Here is a 330-nt window from a genome sequence, read left to right as displayed (position 1 = left end):
GTAATTTTACGATTTTTGTTCACACTGCTTGTCCATTTCCAATTTTGAATGTCGGATCTATTTCTACAATTCGGTACATAACATTGCACCATTTTAATTTCAAGATATTATGTGAGAGCTAAGCCGAGAAAAAATGTCAGGACTTCACCGGACTGAGACTTGAACCCAGTTAGAAGTTAGAGTTGCATGCACATATATCACACTTGTCACTTGCGCATGCGTACAATAACAACCAATCAGACTTAGGCATGTATTACCTCGTCGCACCGTCCCGCAGTGGCTTCCCCCCCCGCAACGTTATGCTCTGTCCCTATATTTCTATGTCCATGG

This window comes from Cyphomyrmex costatus, unplaced genomic scaffold (genome assembly GCF_001594065.2).
Source record: "Cyphomyrmex costatus isolate MS0001 unplaced genomic scaffold, Ccosl1.0 scaffold1336, whole genome shotgun sequence".
NCBI classification, from domain to species: Eukaryota; Metazoa; Arthropoda; class Insecta; order Hymenoptera; family Formicidae; genus Cyphomyrmex; species Cyphomyrmex costatus.
The sequence above is the reverse complement of the archived record's forward strand: the minus strand, read 5'-3'. Positions refer to the sequence as shown.